This window comes from Pogona vitticeps, chromosome 3 (genome assembly GCF_051106095.1).
Source record: "Pogona vitticeps strain Pit_001003342236 chromosome 3, PviZW2.1, whole genome shotgun sequence".
Taxonomy (NCBI): domain Eukaryota; kingdom Metazoa; phylum Chordata; class Lepidosauria; order Squamata; family Agamidae; genus Pogona; species Pogona vitticeps.
Window position 1 is genome coordinate 136,650,449 of NC_135785.1, and position 9,818 is coordinate 136,660,266.

Below are 9,818 nucleotides of genomic sequence, written 5' to 3' on the forward strand. Positions count from 1 at the left end.
TGGCATCTGGAATAGTAAGGCTGAGGAACAATTTTCCTCTTACATCAAATATTTGTTCTGTCAAAAGCAAAAGGGAGTTAAACAGGTATTGCCACCCTGCAGTCTACTTGCAGCCTTACTGGCAGGGCTGGTCAAATCTGTCAAGTTTTGTTTTCTCCCACATCCAGATTTCACAAAGGTTGACAAATACTGATTTTCAAAAAACCTACAGGGAGGAACTTTCCCTATTCCCCATTAAAGGATTAAATCTGAGCAGCTTTCCATCTGATGGAATGTAATTTCTACTTTTGAGAAAGCTCTGCTGTGTAGGGATTCACAACAGTCTCTCTCCAGATGGTGAGATATCAAGTTGATGAATGTCACATTATGTAGCAGCATGTTGATAGCTATCCTAATTCCTTTAGCATTCACCTAACTATAACAAACATATGATCTCTTGACAAACTACCTGTCTTGATATATGTAGGACATCCTATCATGAAGGATCACTACTTCTGCTTCCATGCTTCACCATATATTCATCTTACACAATGTTCCAGTGTCTACACTGACCAATCAGAATCACGCTGAGTGGCAGGTCATGACCTATAAAGTCCTCTTTTGTCATTCAAACTGGCTTTTGATGGCTAGCAACAGAGAGCAATTTAGTTGAAAAATAAACATATTTTTATCTCTGACAAGCCCTTAAAAGGGGTGGGCTGTATAAAAATAAATGCAAAGTTAAAATAAGTAGAGAGTAAGTGTTGTAGCCTACTTATACACCAAATGTGAATGATACTGAAAAACTCTCAAAATGAGGGAAGTAAAGGCATATGTTTCATTTTTTGCATTCCCTAAGATCCTGCAAACATTGTTATCTCATACATATTTTTACTGACTTGTAAGACCTTTTTTCCTTCATGAAAGGAGGTTTATGTGGATATTGTACACAATTTCCATGATGACAGCTCACATACCACGAAATACCCACAGTTAAGGTTGCTCTGCATGTCATTTTCCAAGCTGATCTATTTGGATCAGTTTTGAAAGTGCAGATCTTACACGTCTTACACACTTGCTTCCACAGAAAAGGTGATCAGCACTATCACAGCAAGTGAGTGATACAGAAATTCACACCCAATGCTACTCAGTCTCCAGAAGAAGAAGAAGAAGATGATGATGATGTGATCCTGAATAATGCAAAAAGACAAAAAACAAACCTTAACATCACCTGAACAGATTATAAAAAGGCGTTTAACTCATTGTCACACAGATTGATTAACACCTGCCTAAACCCCTAGTTTTTCACCGGACCAATTTGCAGCATTTTTTAAATCTAAAGTGGAGGCCATCCGCTGGGACCTGTCTTCTTTTTTGAATACAGTGAGTCGAGCTGAGATGTCCAGCGCTCCGTCTTGCCCGGTGATTTTTGATTCCTTTCAGCCTGTCACGCCTGACACTGTCACCAGGGCGCTTGACCGCTGTCGTGCCACCACCTCCTCCCTTTACCCTTGCCCGGCCTGGCTAATCAAAGCGGCCAGGCCTACAACAACGGAATGGGCTACTGTAATAATTAATGGGACTTTCCTTGAGGGCAGATTTCCATCTGCACAGGCCTGAGAGTGATAGTGGGCCACCTGGCCACATAGTCAGTTCATTAGGAACAGCAGGTGAGCTAACTGTTGCACCAGACTCAATCAGAGTGATGACGGTATGGCCTTGGTACAGGAATTCTCCACCAGAGCAACCAGGGTCTGTTCAGTGTGGAATATAATGACCAGGTGACCTGGCTGGACAGGAGCATTTTCAGGGACTCATTCCAGAACCTAAAGGTGTCCTTTACAGCTCCTCTGGCAGTGATGATGGGAGTCGGGGTGTGGCCATACCTGTCCGTAACTGACATAGGATACAACTTTGTGCCTCTGTGGGCTCTTCCTTTTGGCGATTCATCCCAACATTAGGTGATCATCCCTGACATTGGGTGATCATCTAATGCCTAATACTTAGGAGCGTATCTATAAGGGAAAGTACAGAAATCTTTTTGACCTACTGAATCAGAAAGTAGATGCTAAGGCAGTACAGAAAGTGGACAAAGTGGAAAAAGAGAGGCAATGTATGAGGGAGCCAGAGAGAACCTGGGCCAATTAGCTGCCAGGCTTTCCCATTTACTTTGTGGTCATTGTCAAGGCCCAGCCTTGGAAAATCCTTTCTCTGGTCCAGTAACTTGACCTAATCTACAGGGCTTATGTAGACTTCCCAGGACACACATAGCTCCTCTAGGATGAAAATTTTCATGAGAGTGGCGATTCACCCAAATATGAGGTGAGATGAGCCACATCTGGGGCCAGGGCTTCAGGTGATAATGCCAGCACAGCTGGCTCAGGGAGACAGGTTTGATAGCAGCCATCTTATTTGAAAAGCAGGTCCTGCTAATGCTCCCCATGCTGTAGCAGGGCAGGTGATTCAACCCCATCTGCTTTGCTGAGAGTTTAATTCCAAAGGCTCAAGTTCTAGGAAGGCATGTTGATACAGGCATGAATGCTCCTTATGCAGAGGGTATCATGGTAATTCTAGATGTTTCAAAGCATGCCCGCAGAAAGGGAACAGCAAGGAGGTGGAAGAAGGCAGGAAGACCGATCGGTTGTTCAATCTATTGTGTGGCTTTTGAGTGTTTCCATTCCTTTGAGTGGGAATTGTGACGCAGGATGGGATTAAGTAGCCCCACCCATTTATTTAGATGACCTTTGTGGGAAAAAGGATTCCGGCCAGTGTGGGTTCTTGCTCGAGAACTTCCAGGCAATGGCCCATGAGCTTGGGCTTCCATTGGCCGATGAGAAAACGGAGGGGCCTGCCTCAGTTTTAACCTTCTTGGGTATCAAGCTAGATACCCAGTAGCAGGCTTGTAGGCTCCCGGCAGTGAAGTTTGCTGAATTTAGGGTGAAATTGAACTGGTTAATTAGCCGAAAGAAAGTTACCCTTAAGGAACTACAGGAAGTAGTAGGGCACCTCAATTTTGCATGCAAGGTAGTAGCACCTGGCAGAGCATTCATAAGGAGGTTATAGAAGGCCATGAGAGGATTGTGCAAATCTTTTCACAGAGTTAGGATGAATCAAGGAATGTGGCAAGATCTGGAGTTACGGCTGCAAATTTTGAATGGTTTTAATGGAGTGTCATTTTGGAGAACAGAAATCAGCTTGAGGATTTGGATTATCTGCCTAGCTTGAATGGAAAGGATGGAGGGGCATGATGTGGGCAGATTTTCAGGAAGTTGCCTCTCATAGGTGCACCCCATCACCTCTATACAACTCTGGCCTATCCAAACGGATATCTGGATGGCCCTGCTCATTGCCTGGAGCTTTGGGTGTGCCCCCAGATAGCTTGCTGGTTCAATCTGGCCAAGCATTGTGGCAAAACTATTATCCTTGATGTGTTAAGAGACTTCCAAGATTGGACATGCCGGTTTCCTGCATCTAGATTGGTGTGGTCCACCATTACCCTGCCTGATGTCTGAAGAGTGGATTGTAATCTGCAGTTTTTAAATCAGTCCAGGATAAAAGTTAACAAGGAAGTTTGGAGGGCAATGAGCAGGGCCATCCAGATATCCGTTTGGATAGGCCAGAGTTGTATAGAGGTGATGGGGTGCACTTATGAGAGCAGAACATTGAATTGAGAAATGTCCAGAGGGGCCTCTGAGGTGAGATTCTGGATCTGGTGGGGGAAATGGAGCATAGTTGAGGTAGCTCCATTTTGTTGGTGGGTAGTGCAGTAAGAGCAAGAATCGGTGAGTGCCCAGCTAGTTCAAGGGAAATTATAGACTGTCTGACCTCATGGTGCTGCAGATGTTGAGGTTAGAGCACTGTGGGGGAAGATGTGCTGGGGCCTTCCCTGGGTCAGTGGTCACTAACAAGAGGAGGCTTGCAGGCCCGGGGGTGGCCGTATCAGGCCTCAGCCAGCACCGTGCTGTCCAAGAGACTGTGTGACAATGAAGTGTGGGACTTGCCCAAGTGTGCTTGGGGATGGGGTCTGGTGAGACCTTTGGCCTCAAACTTGATTCCGTACTAATGCAGGCCCCTTGATTGGGAACACCAAGAGTTCAAATACCTGTTCAATAAAGTGTGGCCCTAATTAATCCAACACTTATATCTCGCCTCCTTATTCCAGGGGTGGGGGGCAATGGCCTTTACACATAGATTTTTCATAAGATTTTGTGCACAAATGTTTTCAGTGTTTATTTAGTAAACTTGGAAAGTCATAGGACAAATTTATTCTGTAATATGAACTGCCATCATTTTTAGATCTAGGTTTGTGTAGCAGTTTCCTTGTTACAACTGTAAATGTGCAGTTCCCCCCCCCCAAGAAAATTTGAAATATCCCTTAACAGAGGTCATTCAAAATGTTGAATCTTTATAGACCTAGTTCTATCAAGTTATCTCAGTTCGCAGTTTAACTGGTGGGTCTGTAAAGTCATGGACTCTCCTGTAAACTTTCAAAAATTAGTAAATAGTGTTACACTGGTTTCCTTTACAATTTCCCTGTTAGAATAAAGATTTTAGAAGTCATGTGTCTATTAAAACAAACTCTTTTCATTTGTGGTTCCTAAAATTTCATCTGTTGCCACCTTTGACATAGCTTCTCAAATACACAACAAACCCAGGGAATAATACCATAGTATTATTAGGAGACCTTGCTATCCCTTGTCTCTCCTTGCAGCCATTAGTAAATTTGATATAGTTACTGTGAATGTGACTTTGGCCCTGCTAGTCCTGTGTAAATGGATAGCTTTCAGTTTTTCCAACCTCATGTTGTGGGCATGACCCTTGGAGAGGTGACAGCTACCACATGTCTATTGAAGCCTTGCCTTTCCTGGCTTATACAAACTGGATGAGATAGGCTATCTAGATCCATTTTGATGTTTCAGGCCTGCTTAAGAGATAGAGACTGCTTTGGTCACCGTGGTGGATGATCTATGTCAAGAACTGGACAGGGGAAGTATGTTCCTGTTGGTTCTGCTGGACCTCTTAGCAGCTTTCATTACCATCAACTGTGGTATCCTTCTGGGCCATTTCTCTGGGATGGGATTTGGAGGCACTTTTTAATGGTGACTCCAGTCCTTCCTGGAGAGGAGAACTCAGAAAGTGGTGCTAGAGGACTCCTGTTTGAAACCGGACCATTGACCTGTTGTTTCCCCACCCCACCCCGCCACCATGTATTTAACATCTACATGAAACCTCTGAGAGTGGTTGTCTGTTTTGGGGGTTCAGTGTCATCAGTATGCGGATGACAGCAGCTCTATTTCCCCTTTCCATCAAAATCCAAGGAAGCTGTTTCAGCTCTAGATCCATGTTTGGTGTCAGCAATGGACTGGATGAGGGTGAATAAACAGAAACTTAATCCAGACAAGACAGAGCTGCTTCTGGTCTGTTGAAAGGCAGATGAGGGAATAGGGATTCAGCCTGTGCTGGATGGGGTTACACTCCCTCTGAAAAGTCAGGTGTGCTTCTGGTTTAATCTCTAAGCCTAGATGCTCAGGTTTCAATAGTGATCAGGAGTGCCTTTGCATAGTTAAAAATAGTGTGCCAGCTGTGCCTGTTTCTAGAGAGGTCTGATCTTGTTGTATTGACACTTGTCTTAGTTATATCCCAGTCAGATTCTTGGAAAGTGAACAGAAGCTTCAGCAGGTCCAAAATGCTTCAGCCATATTGTTAGCTGGGACTGGTAACAGGGATCACATAACCCACCCACCTCCATTACAGCAGCTCCATTGGGTACTGATCAATTTCTGGGCACAATTCAAAGTGTTGGTTATAACTTATAAAGCCCTGAATGGCTTGCATCTAAGCTATATCAAGGACCACATCTCCCTTTATGAGCCTGTTCAGGTGTTAAGATCATCAAGAGAGGCCTTTCTCTTGGTCCTGCCACCCTCACAGGTATGCTTGGTGGAGACATGTGAGATGGCCTTCTCTCTCATGGCTCCCAGATTCTGGAACTCCCACCCATGGGAAGTGAGGCTGTCCCCATCTTTGCTGTCACAAAGGAAAGACCTTTCTCTTCAGGAATGTTTTCCTTTAGTGACTGGATATCTGAGAGAGTTTATTTTTTAAATGGATTGCTGTGCCTTGTTGCTTTTAAATGTGTTTTTAGTATTGATTTTATTTACTATTTTAATATAATATTTGTTTAATTCTTCTAAAATATTTGTATACTTACTATTTTTAGCTTTTAAATATTGTCTTTTAATGCTGTCATACTCCTTGGGCCCTTTTTAAGGAGAAAGGTGGGGTTAAAGTGTTTTGAATAGATAAATAAACTAGTTTCCCAGCCATCCTAATGAGGCTTTAAGAGTCCACAGAGCATTGCACTATAGATGGGAAATCATCTCCTGCTTTTTTCCGCTAATGGAAACAGTTCCATCTGTGGCTGTCCCCAGGCAAATACCAACCCAAGTAAACTAGGATTCCAGGTGTATGTGGTTTTCCAACATTGTCTACTGGAAAGAAATAATTTTGTTTCTCATCAATTTATCTGTCTTCTGTCAATACTCCTGCTTCACCTTTGAGCATGGTATTTTGTTAGTCCCTGCCCCAATCCTTTTTGACCCCTTGGTTCAGCTGGTCATTGTACATGCGCAACACAAATTTGTGCAGCTGACATTGCAGAAATAAGACATCCTCATTTGGAAAATATCACTTCTTTGTTTTGATAACCTGTCCTTTTTAGACCCTTAATCATATTTAGTGATTGATAATTATAACCTTGAATATAAGGAGAGCATCAGTATCAGTAGCTATCCAGATGCTACGGTTGGCTTTGTTAATAATTCACATAGTGTTTTGCAGCCTAATGCTTCTAACTTGATTTCTCTTAACTGCTTGAGGGCTGGCATTCTTTTGTCATGTTTTAAGCAAATGAAAATAAATTCCAAATGACAGCAGTCTTCCTACTGAAGGAGGAAATGTATCAGTTGCTTCAGGGTTGCCCTCCTTTTGTGATATTCTTCACTAAGAAGAAGCAGGTCTAATTAATGTCTTTAGCTTCCTGAAAACCTCTTCGAAATAACATACTTAATTTGCTTGCAGAACTAGGTCTTCTTACTCCAGTGGAAGGGCTAAGGTATTCCACTTATAGGAAGTCTGAAAGTCTAACTCTGGAACCCATGTCCTTCATCTTACATCCCCCTCTATAATGTGCAGTGACGAATCTAATGCAAAAGCCCCTGAAGATTTTTCTGACCATCTCAGGAAGGCAGGTTTCAATGGAATAAGTCAGGCTATTCCTCTACTTATATTTCAAATGCTGAAAATTAAATAAAATTATAAAATTAAAATTGGAGGACACAGAGAATAGGCTGATTTATGCCATTGAATTGTGCCCTTTCTGAGACTGTATGAAAATTCTCAGATGTGGTTATGTGAGATTTTGCATCTGGCTCTCATACTTACAGACTATCTCCAACTGTTTCTCATGTCAGAAATGATTTTTTTTCCATTGCAAAGCTTTTACGTGCACAACCCCAACTCCAATATGAGTTCTTTTCATGACTGAAATCTATGTGTTTCATGACTAAAAGTATATATGCAAAGAATGTAAACTGGACCTTGACATGGTAGGTGCCCATCCAAAGCTTTAAACTCACAATGTCTGTTAAGCACAGTTTCCCATTTGGCACAGCCTCCTATAAGGCACAGATACCATCACAAATTTATTTGATCATCAGTATTTCTTATTGCTGGTGGTATTAACAGCTGTACTAGTTTTAAATTATTGCTAATTTCTGGGAACGGCAAGAAACCATCTGACAGTGACCATATTAAAAGTGCATTTGAATGGCTATATTCACTGCCTTAATATTACTAGAGGGTGGCCTAGCTAAGTAACTTACTACAAAAATTAGATAAGATAAAATTTACATCTCAAATTTAAACCAAAATTTTCCAGATGCTGGGATACACAGTGGTGGAGAAATTATGTTACACTTATCCTTTTTACATTGGAATTACATGCACTATAGATCTGGACCCAATAAGCCCCCCAATGAACCTATATCAAGTCCTTTAGAAGCCTATGTGCTTTGCTATGCAGTTATGATCCAGTGCAACATTCAGGCCAGGAATAAGGTTCTCTGACCATCTTAGGAGTCATTGGAAGCAGCCTTAGACTGAGGCTGGAAGTCTCCTATTGTACAAGAAAGAGATGTTTTGGAGGGAACAATCTCCATTAAAGCCACCCTTCCATTTATCAGAGAATCGTTCTAACCCAGACTGCAAAAAGTAGTAGCCCTAGAGTTACACAAGATGGTCCAGCTATGGGATGTGTCAGGATCAAACTGGAGCACAATTCCCCATACATCACATGATCACTGAGAAACAGACCACTCCACAAGCAGTCCAACACGCAATCTATTTCCCCGAGTGATCACATCCTTAGTCAGACTTTGGTCCATATATCCCAGTACTGTAGGCACTGGCTAGCAGGGCTTGAGGCAGACATTTTTACCAGTCCTCCTTAAAAATATCCAGTGTGGTAGAGTGGATAGATCTGGGTTTGAATATTCAGTCAGTCATGGAAACTTACTGGGTTTAAGGAGGTTCCAATTTACCAAAAAAAAGAAAGAAAGAAAGAAAGAAAGAAAGAAAGAAAGAAAGAAAGAAAGAAAGAAAGAAAGAAAGAAAGAAAGAAAGAAAAGAAAAGAAAAGAAAAGAAAAGAAAAGAAAAGAAAAGAAAAGAAAAGAAAAGAAAAGAAAAGAAAAAAAGGGGGGAAAGCACACACAACTCAGAGAGATAGCAGGAGTTGTAGCTGGAACCTTCTATATGGAAGTTATATACCTAAGCAGTGATCTACATCCCCATGAAATCTTAGTATTAAAAGAAAAACAACATGTCAGGGAATGGCTTCTTCTCTAAGACTAGTTATCTATTGTCAGGATTTTCAATGCACAAGAAAGATTTGTTTCATTATCTAATATGCAGCCATTCAACAGTCCACCACCAACATAAAATAATACATATCCCCCACTCTCTAAATACCGTATTTTTTCCTCCATAAGACGCACTTTTTTCCTCCAAAAAGGTGGGGGCAAAAGTAGGTGCGTCTTATGGAGTGAATACAGTAAAAAAAGGGTTCAGCCACCACCACCCAGAAGCCTCCCACTGCCATGCTGGGAGGCCTCTGAGCTGGCAGCAAAGACTGTTGCTGTTTAGACCTCACCATTCTGCACTGATGGCTTTCCAAGATCTGCTTCCTGCAGAGCACCTGAAAAACCAGCAAGGCAAACAGGCCTATGGCAGCAAGCAATGCAAACAGCCTAGGACCAAAGGGGAAAAAGTGATTCTAGAAAAACCAGGGGAAACCAGAAACACAGTCCCCCACTTAGGCAGTTGATTTTCCCACATCGGGGAAATCACAGGGGTCAGCTCATCTGAAGTGCAATAGATGAGCCTTACCCTGGGAAAAGCACTCTTATAAGAATGGTATCTCCCCTGCCAGGTATGAGTTTGAATGGCTCCTGAACCTCCTGGCCCTTTGTTTGCCCTTCCTTCCAAAGGTATGGTGACTACCCGGCTGTACCTCCTGATCAGAACATGGCTGTACAGCCCCAGTCCCAAAAGAGGCCAGGAGAGCTCCTCAGTGTTTTGGGGTGCCCCACAGGACCCCCATCAGGGGCTGGATGTTCCTCCCACAATCCTCCATACCTAATAGGCGGGGAAGGCGGGGAAAGCAGGGGAAATCCAAGCTTTCAGTTAGTGAAGAGGCTGCTTGTCTGCTTCCTTGCTAGCAGTTAGAGAGCTGGGAGAAAAACCTAGGACTGCCTGGTATTGTCGTTTTAAAATGTAAAAT

At 42.7% G+C, this 9,818-nt stretch overlaps 1 pseudogene; it reads right to left on the minus strand.

The window, feature by feature from the left end:
- Window positions 1–9,321: 9,321 nt before the first annotated feature.
- Window positions 9,322–9,475, minus strand: LOC140706152 (U1 spliceosomal RNA; annotated as a pseudogene).
- Between the last annotated feature and the right edge of the window lie 343 nt (window positions 9,476–9,818).